The sequence below is a fragment of the Syngnathus floridae genome, chromosome 16, assembly GCF_059516105.1.
Source record: "Syngnathus floridae isolate MCC-2025c chromosome 16, RoL_Sflo_1.0, whole genome shotgun sequence".
Taxonomy (NCBI): Eukaryota; Metazoa; Chordata; class Actinopteri; order Syngnathiformes; family Syngnathidae; genus Syngnathus; species Syngnathus floridae.
This window is the reverse complement of record NC_142428.1, coordinates 1,773,010-1,794,053: the sequence shown is the minus strand read 5'-3', so window position 1 is coordinate 1,794,053 and position 21,044 is coordinate 1,773,010. Positions and strand designations below refer to the sequence as shown.

General features: G+C 41.6%; 1 long non-coding RNA gene across 7 annotated transcripts in view; it reads right to left on the bottom strand.

The window, feature by feature from the left end:
* The window catches only part of LOC148384878 (uncharacterized), a 40,233-nt gene that overhangs the window by 15,437 nt on the left and 3,752 nt on the right, over positions 1-21,044 (bottom strand). For 6 of the 7 annotated variants that reach the window (XR_015863402.1, XR_015863401.1, XR_015863398.1 and 3 more), the window contains exons 1-2: positions 16,186-16,542; positions 15,611-15,696 (exon numbers count right to left, since the gene is read on the bottom strand). This is a non-coding gene — a long non-coding RNA (uncharacterized LOC148384878). Of the gene's footprint in view, positions 1-15,610; positions 15,697-16,185; positions 16,543-18,687; positions 18,807-18,891; positions 19,032-19,589; positions 19,731-21,044 lie in introns of those variants that run through there. The other variant, XR_015863403.1, reaches the window with a different exon arrangement.

Sequence of the window (21,044 nt, the reverse complement as noted above, 5' to 3'; positions counted from 1 at the left end):
GATTTGCCACTGTTGCAGGGAAAAAAGACTATTTTTCCATATCCCCGTACAAACTGGGATGGAGGCCCAGTGCTGAACAATTAATGGAAAAAAGAAGTCAGAACGTTTTTGCCATTTAAAGCATCGTAACACACCGCGGTTATCCAAACAAGGAGTGTGGAGGAATTTTGAATATCCAATTTAACCCGACACTCTCGTAGAACTAAGAACGGATTAATCCTATTTCATATGCAGCATCGCGACAACTGCCTTGAGAGCTTTTTTATGGCGCTTGTAACTGAGTTGGAATCTAAAAGAGGGTCAGTGAAGAAAGCAGTGTCGTAAATTGCTCTCTAATGGCCTGTTCAAAAAGATTCAATGGAAGACAGAGACAGATAGACAGACACCGATCGATACATAGATACTGATGACATGAGTGCAACTCAATGACAACAAGGCAGAAGTTGGAAAAAAAACTGGTTTCATGCCTTGCGTTATTAGGAGTCACGCTGCCTGCCAGCGCTTGAATTGTACAACAGCTGCAAAGCTCCACTTGCTACCGTGCTTTCTGTATGTGCATCTGTGCACACATGCAAGTGTCCCATGGGTCCGTCCCTTTTTGCACATGAAATCATACAATCCTGCATTGTTTGTTCAGTCTGAGCTGTGCCAGTCTTCCTTCCCCTGATGTTTTCCTGCCACAGCTGTCGTGTCAACAGTCACGTCAGTCAGTCAGACTGCAATACGATTCTTCCCCCAGACTTTGCTCAAGCTTAGATCCAGCATTTCCCGTACTGCAGAAAAAAAGGGTCAAAGCACAAGACACAGATGGCAGAATGTTGACGGAGTTTTGAAGAAATCCAACGCTACAGGAGGGAGGGAGGGATGGATGAATGGGGGTGAGGCGGGCGCTTGGTGGAGTTCTGCAAGGTCGAAAAGGCAGAGAGGAGGGGAAAAAAGAAGAAATAGATCTGGCTTGAAATGAGGGAGGAAAGTGAGCTGGAGACGGGCCGTTTGTTTCCACAACCCAGCACACGCACGCCTGCACGCACACCCTGGAATCAATCCACTGAAATCACGCCAGAATGCGTATTGCTCCAAAATCCATGCACTATCTGTATATATCACTCAGATAAAGTTATAAATTCCACAGTTTCATTTCAAAAGTGTTGATTTAGCCAAGATGCATGTCAGTAGGACCTCCTGGGCTAATCCATATCCTTCTTAATAGTGGACTGCGAAAAGCGACCACTAATCCCCTGACGTTAGGAAAAGTAAAGTCTAGCCTCTTTGAAATGAGAGAAAGCCACCTGCTGGCTTGTGGAATTAAATGAAGCTGTTATAACATTATCTCACTTCACCTAAAAAGAAGCTATCGTGCTGTAATTAAATCCATGCTGATTAACTTCGGCGACATCAAATGTACAATTAAGGCTACATTATACTGGCTTGGTGAAAATGTCAACGTATAAAAAATATATATAATTCTACAAGCATATTATGTATTTTATCTCTCAACATATTTTTTTATCATTTTAGCTATGGACTCGTGAGACTGTCTATTTTTGAACGGAGGATGCATTTTTACTTTTATGGTAATTAAAGGTGCCTGAACTTTTCCACGCTCAGACCAAAGAAGAGTTTCTGAGAGTAACCCATTGAGGGCTAATAATCAGATAAGTGCTAATGCCCTGTGAAGACTCTTTTTGTTGCCTTGGGCTCTGACCATCGATGCATGGAGCGGCCATTGAAAGGCGACGCTGGGCAGCAGAAGGCGCTGAGATGAACAGGTGACAACACACACCACGGCTCGCCCTCAGACGGCTCGCCAGGCTCAGTTTACTGTAGAAAGTCACGCAGCAGATGGTGCCCAAGGAAGTCAATGAGCACCAGATGGGGGTAGAAAAGGAGACAAAGAAACTGACGGAGATGGGGTAACACAATGACGCAAAAGTGTGTGTTTGTGTGTGTCGTGGGCTGAGGTGGTGCATTAATTGTTTGCTTGTGTCTGCGTTTGGTTTTGCCAAGTTCATTGCCAGTAATTTCTTGAGTTCCCGTGCTATTGTTGTGCTCTGACATTTAATATGTGTACGAGGTGAGAAACAGGCTCTCTGTTAAATGGGCGCTGGAATGTTAACAGGGGAGGCCAAAATGATTTAAATGCCACACAGATGTGTCGCCGGTGATGCAATGGTAGGAAATGGAAATACAACTTGGATGCGTTGAATAAGCACATTAGGTTGTGCCACTAAAGTCTCAATGAAGTTTTGTGGTAACCTTACACTGTATAGACAATGTTGCACATGTTATCTTGTTTTTCAATCTTTCCCTTAAGCCACACCCCCTTCATGGCCCATCTGGCCATGATTATTGGCCTGAGCCAACATTGTGTCTCCTCTGACACAATAGGGAGTCTTGGATCCATGTTGACTTTCTTTGACTTTTCCCAAATTCATCTCTTTCATCTTTGTTTCATTTTGTCTCCATTTTAACGATGGTACCTCGCGGTGGCTGGATTTGTCACCAAGCCATGAGAGCCGGTGTGGCGCTCTGCCAATGCTGACAGCTGGCAGGGAAGAAGAGCGAGGAAAATAAACAGCGGCGGCGAGAAGGCAAAGTGAAAGTGATGTGGAAGGCGGGAGGGAGAGAGGGAAGGAAGAAAGGTATGCGAGACATAATAATCAGGACAGGTTCAAAATTCTAATATCACCTTTTGGACGGACGGGAGTGTGATGCAGGCAGACAACAAAGTAGTAGAGAAAGTCAAGGCAAGGGCACACTCTGTACTTTCAGTTTATCGAATTTGTATTCATCTATATCAGTCGTCAAGGTCACCTTTGTATTGAAAACATCACTCACTTAAATATACAGCACTGAGTTAAATTGATGGCCCGAAATTTTAGCTCACTGGCTCTGCACTCTGAAACTAGTAAACTAAAGATGTGTTGATAGACCACACCTTACATCAACAAGAGCATTCATTCATTCATTCAAAAAAAAAAAAACATCTTTGGGATTCCCTTTGTTACTCGACAATCTGCTGGAAGACAGACAGCAGGCCGCTACCAGGGTGGCCAGATTGACCAATTGTGGGCATATCTTGTCTTCCAAGATAATAAACACTCCGCTGTTTGCTAACAATGCTGAGCTCTCATTCTCATCCACTGTGGAGAATGAGAACATCTTATAATAATAAGATGTAATAATCCTTATCGGGACGTAAAGGAGTATAATGAGTGACCCTTTCTTTTATATTAATATCTGCTTAGTGTTTATTTGGCAGCATAACAATATTCTTCCCCTCTCTTGCCTGCAGAGTAAAAACAACATGAGCAGGGTTCCAATATATACAGTACACGCTGATGTACGAGTACTCCTGTGGAAAAACATTTTGGTATTTTGCAGCTTGGAATCCCAAACATCACCAGGGTTCGTTCTCACTTGGATTGAGGAGGGGATTTGGGAGAGGAGGGAAACAAAAACGCAGCATTCCACCAGCCAGTAAAATGTCACAAACACATTTCAAAGAAGCGTGCCACAACTAAGAAAGGGATTGAAGAAGAAACGGGGCACAAAAAATGGAAGATTATTTGCAGACAGGCTCAAAGTCTCGCTCACACTTGAGACGAGATGGTCGAAAAGGTCTGATTAAGAAAGGGGGGGATGGGGCTTGAAAAAGGAGACGGAGCAAAGAGAAGCAAATCTCCACTTTTTTTTTTTTTTATCCACTCAATGTATGTCAGTGGGCTGAGCTATCTGCCTGGCCCACATCTGAGTTCCTCAGCCTTTGCCAGCAATTCAAAGCACTTAAGTACAGTAGTCTGCTGCCAAAGCAGCCAATTCATATTCCGAGTGCGTACGCTGCACTCTCACGCGGCGCAGCCCACCACACTACACTCTCCCATTGACTGGCTAATGGACAGTGTGAAGAGGTCTAAGCAGGACAGCAGATACACTTCATTAAATCCTCAATGGCACTGCCGCAACATTTTTTTTTCATTAGATACCAGTGCACATTTTAAATATTCACATATGATACACTCCATCATTCCCTTTACATAACTAATGCAAACACTGTGATTTTTTAATATGAAGTACAGAATATGATTGCAATGATTGACACCTTAAATGGATGACTGAAAAACTGGGCATTGATTGTACATGTGAGATTTAAACATAAACATCATTTTGCGGTGGAAGAATACTGATTGAAGAAACATAATCCTGCTATTATAAAGCCTTTAGAGTAGACCAATCATCTGTGGTTGCCATGGCAATGGCTGTTTCGCAATAGACTTTAAATAAAATGTACATGTGTGTCTGAAAACTTTCTGTAGTGTGCCGTTTGCTAGCTAATAATGACTACACAACAAAAAAATACACTTTGGGTACCACAATTTACACAACTTATTATTTAAATACAATAATAATTAAAAAATTGCAAAAAAACCCTAAAATAATGATCTACCTACAGCTATACAGTAAAGGATGACGTCTAAAAAGGTGTTCCGCTGCATTAAAAAAAAAAATCCCAGCAGCTGAGAATGACAGCAAATGCGGCAGAAATGTCAGAAGGACAATTTATCTGCCCGGGCTTGCCCTTCACATGGCCCATAGTCTTCAGTAATGAATGGGCCAGTGTGCGGGTGCGTGTCAGCATGTAACAGTACATGACTACATGTGAGCAAAGGGTGAATCACATCTGCCCAGGGCGCTAATGGCAACTTTCAAGGTATGAAAGGAAGTCAATTGTCAGTGTGAAGAAATATGACAGGAAATACGAACGCTTCACTACCCTGTACATTAACATGGTGACAATGTTAACAGGATGACTTTTATTGGACGGTATGTCTAAGCTCAGAGAATACTGACGTTTTATTAGCAGTTGTGTCTTAAGAGGGCTGTTTTATGGACTCAGAAATTGATGTTTACAATACTGTATCTGCTTGTATAATTTGGAAACTTTTATACACAGCCTGCTGCACATGAAAAGATTTTTTTATAAACTTGGCTAACCGATGGCAACATTTGAGAGAAATTTGAGCAAAAACAGTATCCAGATGCGGAAATTTAACGTAAAAGGCAACAGGTTTGAAGGCACGCTTGTGGAAGGATCTGGCACATTTGACATGATACATACTTGTTAAGCTGGTTGGAATGTTCTGTGCATTTGAGGCATCATAAAAAGAAAATACCAAGATATCTTTATATTGCGTTTTCACAACAGCTGTCATCGTAAAAAGGCGCTTGACGGAACATATAAAATAATAACACAAAAGAACCCCAAGCAAATACGACAAACATGTGACCGAGTTGCATAATGCATCACATCACATCATGGGGATTAAAAAGCTTCAAAGCAGGCTAAACCCTGTACAATGTCCTTCACTTTTTAAAGGTCCTGAAAATTTAAAAGTTCAACCAAAAGTAACATGAACAAAGAGCTCAATAAAATTGTTGGAGTGGAAATGGAGACATTTCCATGTGAAATTCCTAAAAAAAAATAAGTTCTACATCTGTGATCCGCTCCCTTGTTTCAGGGTCACTGTCCTTTTGGTCCACTTAGCCAAGCCCTTTGTGACCCTTCCAGCCCAGGAGGCTCATCCTGTTTCCTACAGTTTCCTCTTCCCCACGGGCAGGAAATTTCTGGAGGCCACGGATACACGCAAACACACAAGCACGCACACACGAGGGGAAGAGGCAGGAAGTGAGCTCACTGTAGCACCTGCAACCAGGAAATAGACCAGACCCAGCAGGGAGGCGGATGAACAAACTTCTTTGTATGTCTCTTTGTTTTCCTCTCACTGTCTGTCCCTCAAACTCATACACATGCAAAAACTTATATTATGCATATATGAACAAGTTCAGAAGATACTGAATATACAGCACCAATTTAATGTCTTGGATTTTGTGTAGACCCCTTGTAAAAAGTACGCCAAGCCTTTTTAAAACAAATATTGTGCTGTAAAATTGAAGTCAAAGATTTCTTTCCAGTGCCGCATCACCCGGCAGTCCATTTCCACAGACCTCGGTTAGGAGTGCATCGGCCAGAAAATTGAAATAACATTCTCCATCTGGTTTACCGTCTGGATTGCGAACGGGGCAAGAAAAGGTTAACAAGAAAATAAAACCTCCAAACTTGAATGCCGCTTCAATTAGATGGAGGGTAATTCTTGTTTTATTTTTCTATCCTATGAGTGATGCTGCTGGAGGGAGACTCATCCCGGGCCGGGCCTGCCAACTACACTTCAGTCCTCGTGTGTTTGTATGCGCGAGATTTATGAATGAACCAGCCAGCCAAGTTGGCACGGCTTACCGACTGGGTCGGTGTGTGTCTGTGTGTGTGTGGATGGAACTTCCTGTCAAAAGATGTGCGATTTCCTGCGCTCTCACAGCTGCTTGCTGAGGCACTCCGGGGGAAACACCCTTTTGTTATTCTTTCGATTGTTTGGACAAAACGTTATGAGCTGAGAATGGTGCGTATATATTAGCATATGACTTTGATTAAGAGCAAAAATGTTGCACTTGGGGAATTTAGCTGGCCACTTGTGTAAACAATGTCATTCTTTACAAATGTGGCACTCCTCCCTTTGTTTTTCCACATTTTGAGTAAAGGACTGGAGATACATGGGGAGCCCTTTAAACTCCGTCAGCTAACATTCTTCATGATGCACATCATTCGTCTATGGAGCATGTCAGGAATGTAAAGAAAGCTTGGATGAATCCCCAAGTGTGTTTTCTAAATGTTTCAGGGCTCTTTACCCTTTCTCCATTTCCATGACCTCGACATTCATAGCTTCATAAAAAGCAAACTTCTGGAAACTAACATCACGCTGTTAGTTTTTTAAGAAAATACTCCTTTCATGTCTATGTAAACATGGTGAAAACATGCGTGCTAAGTATTGGGTGTGACCGAAGGACATCATAACAACAATGGCATCTGCAGTTAAGTTCTACTTATTGGTGTCCCTCAAGGCACAAGCTGCACATCTCTGGCTTGGGAAGATGCCCTGCTCAAAGGAACCTTAACAATAACCAGCTAGCCCAATACAAATGTATTTATTTATTCACATTTTTGTGGAACTGGGAGAATAACAAGTCAGTGCATAGTTTATTTACCAAATACTGATTCAGTTTACATGAAGAATTCATAATATGTTTGTTGCAAATTAGTTTTGAAGCGTGTCCATCACTTTCTGTTGCTGAGCAAATGCAAAACGAAACTAAACAAGCATTGCAACGTAAAACTACATTTGAATGCAAGTAGTTTTAACTACAGTGAAGATTTGTATGAGGAAAAAAAAAGTAAAAAATAAGAAGGGCCAAAGATGAATGAACTATTTGAGTGTGCCGCTACACAAACTAGTCCATTGTTTGCCATTTGTGACCTTGAAATCGGGACCGTTGTAAACACAGGCGCACCCATTTGTAGAAAAGTGCTCATGGGAAAACGTCGAAGCGTCTGTGTTCAAAGTATCGCAATTTAACGACTTTCAAAGATTCATTGCTGATGATGACACATACCTGGCTGAAAAACGCAGTTTGTGTTATCACTGGTAGTAAAACAATAATCCAGAAGTGTCATAAATTAGGGGGAGGTATGAGACAAAGCATCCAAAGATTGATCAAATTCATCTTGATTGGGAATGGTAGGAATGAGTCATAATATTCTTGTGTGTTTGTAAATATTTCCACAACATCAACTCATGGAAATAAAATTCAAATCCTCTGAAGTTTCATGATGACTTTGGCATAAATTTACATTTTAACTGCAAACAGACACTCCCACACCCACTCCTTGTTATTTATGAGGTCCTAATTGGTGGATGGCTACCTTTAGGGGGCAGCCGGGATGGGGCCACGTCAAGAAATGTTCTTCTTTGAACTCTCCTGGGGGTGCGTTAATGGGCTGGCTTTGGGCAAATAGATCCACTGGTCACTCAGTTAGCCTCAAGGACTGGTGTTATGCATCAAAGAGCCATTAACACCTTTGCAAAAATGCTCGTTTTATATTAGGTGTCAAAAAAAGACTTTGGTCCTTACAGCCTGCTGTTTAATACCACAGGGAATTAAATAAGTACATCTGACACCCGGTTAGTGGTCAAGTTGAGTGAATTTCTTTTTTTTTTTTTGGAAGCAGAATTGGAAAAGTCTACATTTAATTTAATAACATTCATTTTTAAATCTTAAATTTAAGTCAATCACTCCATATATTTTTTAAAGTTCTGCTTTCTGCCACAGTCTTTTTAGTGACTCCATCTATCAGGTCTGCTGTCTAGTGTCACATGTTTTGTCTGTCGCCCTCTTCGTTATTACTCAACCTCAGCATAAACTCTCTCAGCCATGATCCCCTCATGCTTGTATCTCCCGGAGATGTTGTAAATTCTTTGAGCGTTTATCCGCCTGACTCACTGAGCATGTCTCACTGTATCTTGATGGCAATCCTTCCAATGTGTCATCCCTCCCTATCTCTTGAGAAAACATTTGAGGTTGTTTCCTGTTCCTCTGGGATGAGCGACCCTGTATCCTATCCTGCATGTATTCAGCTGCCCAATGGGGCACAGCTACTTCCTGTATGACCTCGGGGCAGTCGGAGAGGAAGTGGGGAGTGGGAAATGGAATCATGTACGACTGAGAGCTAAAAGCATTATACAGTGCAAAAAGCTTTTGGTGCAGTCTGGCTGAATCCAGCTATTATTCTTCATTATGACATGGTGAGAGAGAGAGAGAGATCCCCAGAGAGGCTGAGATTGATGAGCGTGGTGACTCTACTTTCACACACACATGCAGATCATTAGTAGGCTTTTTTTTCTATCCCAATTTATGGATGTTGTTGGACTATTTTAGGGAAGTGGCAGCGTTTAGGGAAAATGCAAATGTTGTCAAAGTGTTGCTCTTCACACAGAGCTGAACACTTCATTGAAAGTGATGTGTACTATAGTAAACATGGCCGCCAGTACTTTTATCAAAAATATAATCCATTTGCATTTATAGGGGTTTAAAGTTTGACTTATGTACTGTGTGTGCCTGTTGGTCAAATCAGCCATGCCAAAAAAATATACACTTTGCTGGAGAAGCGCTTTCAAACTTATTTTCTTGTACTGAAGTTTGTTTGTAACATAGTCCCTCGAGTCTACACGACTAAAGGTCCCCAAATCATAATAAGCAGTAGTGGGTAATTATATTTCCTCTTTGGAATGAGAATTTAATAACAGCTAGCAGTTTATGTTCCGGGGGTTACATCCATTTGCATGCGTGACAAGAATCTTCTGCTTTCTTCTTAAATTACACTCTTAAATTAACGGTGGAGACATTCAGGCAGTCAATGTGCTCTGAGGAAGTGTGGAAATCCTATTTGGTGAAAATTCCCCCCCCTCTCTTATTTTCAGCATGTCTGAGATTTTAGCGACAAAAATTCACCACCCATCAAGTGCTGTTTTTTTCATCACGAAGCTGAAGCCAGGGTTTCAAACTTGTAATACTTAATATTAAAAATTGGATGAAAGACCGCAAACTGTTACCACACGCATCCCTTTATGCAGATCATCTCAATAAATTGAAGCGAGAAAAAAAATAAAAACAAAACATTCCAAAGAGGCAGTTGTTTGACAAGAATGCACAACGATGTGTGGAGAATAAAAAAGGCACAACCTCAACCCAACTATGTATTGTATGGTGGAGTGAGGAATCTCATGGTTTGGGGCTTTCTTTTTTTTTTTTCCTTCTGGACATATTGCTATCATCAACAGAAAAAAATATTCCCCAAGTGTTTTGTCATTAATGTCAAATAAAATACAATGCAAATATTACGTACAATAACTTGCGATATCTAAAGTGCTGATTTTATGTGTTCACTCAAGCTATGTGGACTCCAAATCCAAAACAAAGAAAAAAATGTCCGTGAGTATTCACCACTTTGTTTTTATCTTTGCGAAAGAAATTCCCCACAAAGTCACTCAAGATTACAGTTTTCCATTCCGAGCGCGGAAGTGCCACAAAAATGACACTTGGCCTGACACCAACATGAAAAAGAATGCAGTCAGGCACGCACATGCCCGCCCGCTGTGAAAATTGTAACCTTTACACTCGCCGATTGTGTTTGCCCTGCATTGTTATCAGCGTGTATGCGTCTCACTGTGTTTGTAGAGCGTGTAAACAGTACCAAAGTGGTCGTTGCTGACGTTCAGAACTTGGATTCCTCCGCTTGTCTGTTTACAAACACAGCAGAGATTCCCCTTGTTTGTCTTTGCCCCTCTTGAGCCAATGTTGGTGTATTGATAATGGAGACCTTCACCAGGAGTTGATGCCAATGACTTATTTACTTCATGACTGCCAAGGAAGGCACATTGTCTCCAGACGTTTCTTCTCTTCCACCCCCATCCCTGAATCTCTTCCCTTTGTTTATAGCTTTTTCAACCCGCTTCTTCAACTATCCACAAAGGAGCTTAATAGTATTTGAGCTAGCACTCAGGGGACTCTGATAAAACACACAATGAGGGGAAAAAAAAATCCACTAAAAGTCATGCGCATTTATGTACACAGTCCAAAATATACAAGAAGATTAAACAAAAGAAACATGGTAGCCTCTCGGATTCAGTTTTTTTGCCTTCGCAACAAGGGTTGGAGATATAAGACAATACAAAGACATCATCGAGAAAATATTTACATTGAGTGGAAATTGCATGAAAGTGCAATTCCATGCTACTTCACCTGTCATCTACATTTTAGCACATTGCATCCACTTTTAGAAGTTTGGGAGAACATTCCATCCAAGACAGGAAGTTGTTCCGTGACACATGGAAGAGGCTCAGGAATGTGCTGAGACGGGAATATGGTGGAAAGATGATCAGATGCACGCACGCAAGACCCCCCCCCACACCCCCTCAACTAAAATTTTCACCTCCATATTCACCTGGCAAAGACATTTTACGTCCAACCAAAAACCACAATTTGCAAACCTTCTGAATCATTTTGTAACTAAAGTTGAGTATAAGCCAGGCTTAAGGTGCCAATCAGCCCTCGGGAATTCCAGTTTCCATTCAAAACATAACCGAAAGCCTCTCGAAATCAAATTTTCTTCCCCTTTGAGTTTTTGTTGACAGTAGAAAACGGCTAAAGAACAACAGACAAACTAAAAGCGAAAAAGGCAGAAGATGATTTAAATGTTGCAATGGTCTCCTTTTTCATCTTTGTAACTCAGCATCAACATTAAATTTTATTTTAGTGTTGCTATTAACCCACTGACAATTATAGATGTCAAAGCTATTAACTGAGTTGGCAGTAATCAGTGTGGGTTTTGCCTCGTGTCGGTCATGGATTTTTTTTCCAAGAGTATTGTGTCAGGGGTTATTAAGAGGATCACATTTCTTTCGGAATACTCAGAAGGGGGTTGTGACGACTTCCTGTGGCCATGCCGCAAGCACGGAACCCTTTCAAAGATAAGCCCAAACAGATGGAACACACAGAGGTGGAGAATTGACTTTTTTTTCACATGATTACTTTCAGTTTGCTTTTCCTGTTTACGCCGTCACATATTTGGTTATGCTTCATTCTTGACTGATGAAGCTGATTTGTTTTTGCACTCCCACGCATTACTATTTTTCCTGTCCTCCCTCGCTATTTATATTTCTCCTTGGATCTGGCACCTCATTTACTTTGAACGTGCTCCAAAGTCTAAATCATACATCTCAGCTCCTACACGCAGCCTTACATCTTTTGGACTAACCAAGGTATGGGACAGAGGCGTCAGATCTCTCAGACTATGACCATCTGGAGAGCGTTAATGAAATCAAGGCAAATCACGACTCCTCAAGCAGGAGCTCAGGGCTCAGGCGGGGAGATGGAATGGAAAAAAAAAAAGGAGCCAGGGCAATACTAGAGAAACTTTGCTGCTTTGTGTCCTTCACGTCAAAACAAATGCATGCTCTCCCAAGTACAAGTTACATTTTGTCCGTACCATTAACATGCCTGTTGAATAGCCATTTGTAATGGTAACCTTTGACCTTCAGGTTCAAGGATGTCACAACTACGTTTCCTCCCCTTCTCACGCGTGTACACAAGGGAAATGGGACGTATTTCCTGATTCCGAGACCCCCTTGGTCTCAGTGTAGTGACTTAGTGGGAAAATAGTGGAGCAATGAGGTCAAGTGGCCTAAGGACACTCTCTCTCACTTGCTCTCAGCTTAGGCTGACCCAGATTGCATGAAAAGGCCAGAGGAGATCCTGGTCCAGCCCGTACAATCCTAATGGTTCCCAATGCAGCCATCTGGACCTGAATGTGAGCCACACATTTCCATTTCTACCTTATAACATCTCAAGTTGAGAAGCCGAGGTAAAGAAAGATAAAAGCATCACTTTATATCCTTGTCGAGCCGACAAAAGGGCAGCCAAGGAGGCAGACTAACAAGTCTGCATCCAGCTGAGAGCAGAAGCTATAAAGCCAGGTGGCTCTGGCAGACAGAATGCAATCAAAAGTAAAAATGGAAAACGAGAGCTTGGAATTTATAGCTGAAGTCGCTTTTATGATCTGAACCAAAGCCAGACATCATCTAACAGATATTAGTAGCAAAGGTCAGGTAAAGGCTGTCTCGCGCGCTCGGGAGGGACAAGGTGATAATTAATATGAGGAGCGGCTTATTTTGAACGGAGGCCAATAAAAGGCTCCAGACATCCCAGAGTGCCTAAAGTGAATGCAGCCGTTTATTCAAAATGAATGTCAATCATTAATAATGGATTGGCTTCTCAAACGCTGAATTTTGGATAGACTATGGACAAAAAAAATACATGATGAAAAACTGCTTTTACAAATGTGTATTCATTTGTATGGACATGCTGCCCACGGGGTAGAGAAGGTCACACTATTACCTTTCTCCCTTTAAATTCTCCCACAGCTGTCACCTCCATCCCAAAGAATTATTGTCAAAAGGCCCCAGCTACATACCACACACTCTGTTAGATTTTATTGTCACAATGGATTATGCCTCGGCGCTGCTATCCAACTTCCATTAAGCCAAAAAATGTTCGGTGCCGACGACCAACCCAAGAGGCTTGATTTAATGGCGGGCCCTACTTTTATCCGAGCAATATCTTAATGTCAGGACTGTTTTCCCAGATGAAGACAAGGTGCGGCTTGACTGATGAGTGGAGGCCAATTGCAATGACCCAAACACTTAGCGCAGGGCACCATAATCAGCTCAGAAGTTAACGGTAGCCCTTGAGATTTAAATGTCACGCCTGGTGGTTGAAACCACGATGCATTATGAAATAAAGAGCTCAAGGCAGCACCCTAACGGAGTAACGTTATTGACTTATCCAATAACTGGCTCAAGCAAATCCGCCTGCTGCACTTTGCTTAATGTACAACAGCTGCTGGCAGCTGGGCCCCGTGGCAGCCCTGTGGCAACCCCATGGCAGCCATGATAGATGTCATGTCACATGTCCCGTCTAACTTCACCTCCTAAAATTCCTCATCTGTTGCCATATACATCTTTTGTCATATGCCTAGCATATGGACTATATGGTGGATGGAAACTCTTTGGTGAGGTTTCCTTAAGCAAAACCATATTTGTCACTGCTGTGGTCTATGCGGTGGTGTGGACCTGTCACGTATGGGAGTTTTTGCAATTATATTTCTGTGCACAATTCACAGAAAAATGGATTTCCTCCAGAAAAATCAAACCCAATAAAGAATAAAAAAAAAATACACAACTCTTTTCTAGGACTAAGGTACTGAAAGCACTTTGCTCATTCACCTACTGGTGACAGCATCAGGAGCTACTGAGGGTTCAGTATCTTGCTCAAGGATGCTTGACTGTCACAAGGGCTCAGGATCAAAGGGAGCATGCGAGGTTGAGAAAAATCATCCTTAATACAAATCCATTGCCATTACATTACACCCGAGATATGATTGTTGCAAATATATCCACTTCCTCATCCTCCATGCTGCACATGAGATTTTCCTGGCCCAAACTCCTCCATTCACAAAACACCACGCCGAATGAATTCCATTCGTGTTGTCAAGGCATTGCCATGGCAACCACTTCAATCTCTGTCACTGATGTCAGTGATGAGTCAACAGAGCAACTGTGAGAGCAGGCAAAAAGCAATAGAAGAGTATGAAGAGGACATGAAAAGGGATGGCTTGCGATTGAGAAGAAAAGGGTAAATATTACATGTCAGCTGACCGCTAAATTGTTGCAGGCGACCGAGGGAGGCTCGGCAAAAGAAAATAATGTTACTCGCAAGGGGGGAACTCAAAAAAGATTGTTGTTTTAAAAGAGGCACACTGATTGCAATGGTCCTCTTCCTCTCTTTTCTGCGGGGATACAAGCAAAAAGATGGGATGCACAGCAGGTACATGCTTTATTAATGACCATGACTATTCTGGGACTCTGTGTGAGGCACGACTGCGTGAGGGTGCAAAAAAAAAAGTATCACATGCAGTATATCAGCTTCACATGGCTGCAGGAATAGAATAATTGTATATTCCTGGCTATAACGTGACAGAAACATGAACCCATGAGGGCTTTTCACTTTTTAAATAAATGGCCACATTATTGGGAAAGCTTGTCAACTGGGCAATACAACACCAAAGCAGTTAAAGATTATTTTAGGTTGAAGTAGTAGCCTAGAAGTGAATGCATCATACTGAAAACATGTTATCGGTTTGGCTTCTCCATTAGCAACACAAATGAGTGACATAGCCTCTGGTCAATTCTAATGATAAATATGTATAAACAGCTTTATCAAATGACTGAAATACTTTGAGGTTTGGGGTGATTTGTGTGTTATCAATTGTATGCACAGCTGCTGCCAGCGTCACAGTGATGATGCAGATACTTTCATACATTACTAACCACGATATTAGAAATACTTGTCAAAAGCTGCGTGTTGCAGTTAACAACTACAGATGAAAAAGGAAATGCACAAAAAAAAAAAAAAACTGGATATTTTTTTGAAAGCAGTTTTGTTGTTAGAAAAATAATTCAATTCATAACATCATAGCTGACCAAAGATTTTAAAACTACAACCCAAAGCCTTTGTGGAATCCTTTGACACCTAAACTGGGTTTCATCAGCTCCCTCACTACTGGCATCACTTGCTGTGAGATTCCTCCAAAGACCTTGGCCCAAACAACATGATTTGTGTGCAACGCATCCATCCTATCTGTTTCGCACAGCCTGTGATTGATTTTCTCCAAGAACTTGGTAAATCATTGCTTTATTTTTGGCATTTGCGTTTCTCATATCGGCAGATATTTAGAATCATCTCTTCCTGGTTGGAAGAGCGTAACCATACATCAAGCTAAACAGAAACTGCTTGAAGCAACAAACTCGTGAAGTCCTTATTAGGTGACTGCTAAAGGGAGCAAGGTGCCGCCTAAGTTTAAACATTGACTGCAGGCTTTGACAAAACTTCAAGTCTGTGTGCATGTAAAAGAACCATCAGAGGATTTGCTTTTTGGGATTTTCTGTGATGGAGAACCAGAAACTTAATTTTGCAAAGTAGTAGAGATATGTTTGAGATTAGTGGTGCCTTGAGATATGAGTTCAATTTGTTCCTTGACCATGCTTGGAAAATTAGAATGTACTAAAATAATTGCAAAAAAACACAGTAAAAAATGAAGGATTACCTTAAAATTTGAATCCATCTCATATCCATTGTTGTGAAACTGTTTTTCTTCCAGGGAAATACTCCTACTATACCAAAGACCAAAACCTATACAGGGGAAAAAAAAATAAAAATCAGGCCACACTAGTCAATGACGACATTGTTTTCACTACATCATTTTCATCATCTTGCAATGACACAGGTGATAGGAAAGGTTACACATTCCAAGGCTTTAATCCTGCAATAACATCCATAAAGACTCAACAATCTCATCAAATTCTATACATTACATATAAATGATTCAAGCCGATTATCTTCTGCACTGCCTATATGGCGTCTGATCGGCTTACCTTGAATGTTTGAAGGCATTATGAAGCCGGCCGGCCGGCATTAACACCCGCTCATATGGTGCGTGCTCTCAGCAGTCTCACCTTTAGCCCTCATCATTTGCAAAATGTATTTGGGATATTCAAGCTATTGTTGGCAAAATATTGTAGCAATTCTAAGCAGTCATGTAAATGTTTGTAAGACAAACAAATGAAGTCATGCCACGACTTCCTTTTCCTCCCATGCAGGAACAGGTGTCTCATGTTGTACCTTGTTGTGGAAGATATCCATCCCATTTCGTTTTAATGTATCCATCCTTCAGGGTCATGACTCCGGTGCTGACAAGGAGCGAATGTACGACAAAATAATCCGGAGCGTTTTAATAAATCTTTGGTGCACCTGACGCGACGCAAACATAAATCACTTCCCTCAGCAAGGCACTACCAACCCCCACCTTCTCCGAGCCATCTTTCAACGAATCAATCCCTGCTCAATCAATTGCAGTCATGGTGGCGTGGTAGCAAGTGCGTCATCGCCAAACTGGCTCTGAGGAAGATAATAGGAGCTTCGTGCTCAAACAACTGGACAGGTGGGTCCGGTTGTTGTTAATCAGGGGCCGGCTCGGCAAACCGGGCCCAGATTGGATTGGTGGAAGACTCTGCAGTGACCCAACATAAATTTTAGAAATTTAGCAGGTATTTTATTTTACGAAATATCACCTTACCTAATTAACTCTTTAAGAAAATATTGATGGAGCGCATTTTTATGAAACCACTTCACAAAGAAATGTAAAGAAGTTCAACATAAACCACCATGCCCTCAGAGATTTCCAAACGGTGCTGGTTCAAATTGGAAGAGGCAAGTGAGGGAATTGGGACAAGCAATGGAGAGGGTTGCTTGGTGTGTGGGGGGTGGGGTGGAGAGACACATAAATAGGTCACTTGCTAAAAAACTACAACACACTGCATTGATGCTCCATGACAACACAGCTGCAATGGCAGATGGACAAAATAGAAAACTGGAGCAAAAACCATGGCCAAATAATGAATTAAACTGCATAACTTTTTTTTTTTTGTTTCTACAAGCTGAGCTGAGTATTATATTGCAAAGTGAGTGGGGAAGCCATCTGTTAGCTGCATAACTTTTTTTTCCATAAGTACCAACCTCTATCTCACATACTGTATATGTTACTTAACAAATGACTTTCACTTGATGAGGAAAATGAACGCAAATACTTTTTGTCATCTTGGTCAACTGTTAAAATATAAACTGAAGTGAATGGCTTAAAAACAAGCAAGGTACTAAATCAATAAATCTGAACATGACTCAAATTGCACAATGGCCAACTATCATAAACACGGTGGAAGCTGTTCTCCAATGATTCACAGTGCCTCGGCAAATTCATACATGAAATAAGAGATTGGCACATAGAGCAGACAGGCTGCTGTTGTCTGACCTGTGTCTCATTCCAAAACAAAAGTTATCTTTGTTGAATGTTTTCTACAGGAAACCAATAGGCTGTCATATCTGACTAATCCAGACATGTTAAGTATGTGAGATGTGACTGATATACACACACTACTGTCTTTTTCAGAAGTCTGCTATTAATAAACTCATGGAGAAGGCTGGTGACACCATCAGATCATCCTTTATACTGTTCAGCATTCACTTAAAGAACAATTCACCACTGAGCCTTCAGGACCACTTCTTGGGTTCCTCTGCAATTTGCCCTAAATCTAAAGGTGTGCTGTGTAAGACCATCGGTGTCAAACTCAAGGCCTGGGGGCCAGATATGGCCTGGCACATCATTTTATGTGGCCCGCAAAGACAAATTTTGCATCACCTTTGTGTCATGACAAATTGTCTTCACTTTTTAATTAGATTAATTACATTTGACTAGTCTGATTTCAGAAATAGTTATTCATCAATTTGTTGTGTTGCCTATACTGTATGTATTTAGAATGGCCCTCCAAGGGAAACTATGACGACAAAAATGAGTTTGACACCCCTGCCTGCCCTAGACATAAGAACTAGACATCCCCCGCAGACAGTCAGACTATTTATCCACATGTTTGCACACATGGGCAGTATCATACCAGCCAGACAGATGGTGATGGCTTTTTGTTTTGCAACGGATTAATACAACATGATTGTTCATTTTCGTTTTAATGTCTAGACAAACTTTCATGTCTACGCTATATTGCAGTCATACATTGTATATTCTGATCTATTTGCAGACGTAATGAAGATGTGCAATGCCTGAGTCATGCATACTGGCTGAATGTGAAGGGGATAACCTTAGAAGAGTTCATTTTTCTCTGTCTTTGCCCACCCTCTCCTTCCCCTTCCCCTTCCCCTTCCCCTTCCCCTTCCCCTTCCCCTTCCCCTTCCAGCTCACGCCAGACTGCCTGCTGAGGCACAGCAGGGCTGCCAGGCAGGCCATACTTAACACCAAGCACAGCCTCTTCACCGTCCTTCTAGTTCCACACCCCCCTCTTCACCCATCCCCCATTTGATCCTTAAATCTGCATTACAATGAAGGGGTGGGCTTTTCAGAAAACAGGAAAGAAAAAACCGATGGGAGCAAGAGAGAGAGTAATGGACAAAAAATGTTCATGGGGGATCAGTGAGCCGCTTAACTGACCAAATGTGTGCCTGCTATGTCATAAATTTTGCCAAGATGACTGAGAAACATTAGATGCACTATACATTGACAAAGTGGCAGATAGCTACAAAATTGGATGATTAATATTTGTTGACATTTTAGCTTACTTTGGATGTCTTTTCTTGCTAACCAGTCTTGGGTATACGTCTTATCTTGATGACCAGTTATAGTTATTTGGAGAGATGGATGGATGACGGACGAGCTTTTGGCAGATTTCATTTTGGAACTGCAAAAAAAAGAAACAAGATAGGAGTGTGATATGAAAAAAGAGCAGGCAGGGATATTGATGAATGAGATGATGGCACACTGACCTACTATTTCTGCAACTCCATTGCCAGTGGGAATGAGCTGGCCCACAACTGTACCCCCCCCTCCTCCCCTCCGTCTGACATACACATATTAGCATCTCTTTCTACTTCATTCATCCTTTGACTTGTATTTCTTTTCTCACCTGGATGGATTGAGGTGAAAAAACATGAGCTGTCTGAAAAAAAGTATTTGTGATGATTATGACGAAGCGAGGCTCATCTCAAATAAACAAACCAGACATGATTAGAGCAGGAACATCATTTTGCCCTTGACTGTCTTTCCACCAAATCATGTTTACCCTTAAAACCAGTCGGGGGATAGAAGCAGTAGTTGCCATGGCAACTGGCTCTATGGCATGTCTGTACTGATGCAGAAATTGTGGGAGGGGTATGCAGCATCAAGTGTGTGTCTACCACCAAAGGGAGGTTGGGCGAGTGAAAGGTGGGGGGTTGCGTGTGTGCTCGCTCGCTCGGTGGGGGATGTGAAGCAACACAACACACACATCAAAACAATTACTGTTCACTTTGCAGACATCTTTACAATTTCTTTCCAAGTATTCTGGTGAGCAATTAATCCATCACAACCAACACGTCGACATTGGCCAAGCATCTATAGAGCATGGAAACTGCCAGAATGCTGCAAATACATCTGAACGGGCCAAGCCTGCCAAGATGGATGCCGTGTGTAGCTTTGTACTTGCCTTCTGGTGAGGACCCCTTGCAGTCAATAAGTCAGTTGATGGAATCAATTAGCATCACAAAGATCTTTCTCCCAAGTGGACACGCCCCTTTTCATGGCAGTGAAGGTGATAGTGCACACGATTCTTGTTAGAATTAGGAGCCTGAAAAAAAAGGATAAACCGATAGAATTAAAAAGACTTGGCAATTACAGATACCTGAAATTTCTACTTAATGTAAGGTAACTGAGTAGTTTTACTTTCTTCCTTGACCCCTCTGTACAGAAGTAACCCCTTGGTCCCCTCCTCCACCATTTCTACTGGTCATGCTCATCCATTGAGGGTTAATCACACAATGGGGGCCTTTTATCACATTTGAACGCTTATCCTGAGTCAGGCTATGAAAAATGAGCAACCGCACAAACAAGGCTATTGAGCCGCTCCGGGTGAGGGAAAAAATAGCGCTGGAAGAGTAGAAGCATGGATGAAACCTGACAAAAATAAGTCTGCAGACGAGGCCGCAGGAAGTCCGCCAGCCACAAATGCATTTTTTCTCAAGGAAATTAGGCCTTTTCATCACAACAAAATGTCTCCTACAAGGGTGCATAGAGAAGCAAGACGCTCAGTGTCATTTCTCTAAGTACCCGCCGTGGTTCTTAACTGTTGTCACTCTGACCCCAATTTTCCTACAACTCACTTTTAATTAAGTCGAGTTACAATTTGCCTTATCGTATTTGAACATAAAAAAACTGCAGTAAAGTCATAATTACAGTTAATATCGTTTTTGAAACATCAATAAATAACTGAAAAGCATAGTTGACAAAAGACCCAGTCTATTTTTCCTACCTGTCCGCAAGACACCCACCCATGACCCACTTTTGGGCCCCCGACCCACCCGTTGAGAATCCCTATTTTTCCTGCTTTAAAGTCACTCACTGCTATAAACTGGATAATTAGAGCTTCATTTCTATTGAGGGCCTCTGCTTTTGCACAGTATTATATAAACTAATCAAAGGAATGAAGATAATGTGTATTTATTACAACAAAAGTGATTCCAAAAGCCATTTCCCTAGGAAATGTTTGTCTGATTGATGGTCGATAAAATTGCCCACAGCTTTTAATGCTGACATTTGCCAACTCAGTAAAATCAGAACAGGGACTCATTTTGGGTAATGACCCAAAGTTTGGAAAAGACAGCTATAAACTAAACGTTGGCACAGACACTGTGGTGTATTTTTCCCTCTCCTCCCATTTCTACAGAACTAAGAAGACAGACTTATTTTTCTTTCAATTTAACATGCATCCATCCAATTTCTATTTAATATTATTTTACGGGTGAGCTGGAGCTAATCCCAAATGACTTTAGACAAGAGCCAGGGTACACTGGTCGCCAGCTAAGTGCTAAACAAACTTTGTTCTGGATTCACACATTTAGACAAATGAAAGTCTTAAAACAAGTGGGAACATAAGCGTTCTCAT